Below are 1,023 nucleotides of genomic sequence, written 5' to 3' on the forward strand. Positions count from 1 at the left end.
TCAATATAACACCCCCTCTACTTTTTTGTTATTTATATATATTTATATATTTTTCGAAAAGTAGTCTCTCTCTGGTTAATTTTTTGTTATTTTTTAAAAATAGCTATAAATATATATACATCATCATTTTCTCTCTATTTACATAATGTAGTAGTTTTTCATTTTCCTATACAATATATATATATATATATACATATATATATGTGTGTGTGTTTGTGTGGGAGGGGGGGTTGGTTTTCTTTAAGAACTAAAAAAAGTTAAGATCTTTAAGAACTCTTAACAACCAACCAATTTTTTCAAATTTTTTTATGTGTTAACATTTTTTTGAAGTAGTTTTATCATACTTTGTATATAAGTTTGTGATTACATATATGAATCACAAGTTTTATGTAAATAAACAAATTATGGATATATATGCAACGAACAATGTAAAAACTTTGCATATGTGTAAAAAGTTATTTTCCTAATTTTAATCGTAAATGTGCATATAAAAATTGATAAAACTATACTCAAAATATTAATATATAATTTCTTTTAAATATAGGTAGTTGTTAAGAGTTTAAAAAGTTTTTTAAATTAGTTAAGAATTCTGAAACAACACTCGTTTTATATAGGTAAACTGGAATAAATAATCTCACATTTTGTGTATTAGCCGATAATAACCTCACGCTTAAAAATCCCTGCTAACGGTCCAACCTTTCGACTATTTTCTCTTAATGGATCTCCGCTAAAAGCACTGACGGCGTTAAGTGTTTTCTGAATTTCAAACTGAATTCTGAAACAACACTCGTTTTATATAGGTAAACTGGAATAAATAATCTCACCTTTTGTGTATTAGCCGATAATAACCTCACGCTTAAAAATCCCTGCTAACGGTCCAACCTTTCGACTATTTTCTCTTAATGGATCTCCGCTAAAAGCACTGACGGCGTTAAGTGTTTTCTGAATTTCAAACTGATTTTTAGGGCTTTTGATTGGAAGAAATATACGAGTCGACTGATATAAAACTTATCTCGAAAAGCT

This window comes from Bidens hawaiensis, unplaced genomic scaffold, assembly GCF_021521415.1.
Source record: "Bidens hawaiensis isolate Kalapana, Puna unplaced genomic scaffold, B.hawaiensis_p1.1 tig00055719_1, whole genome shotgun sequence".
Taxonomy (NCBI): domain Eukaryota; kingdom Viridiplantae; phylum Streptophyta; class Magnoliopsida; order Asterales; family Asteraceae; genus Bidens; species Bidens hawaiensis.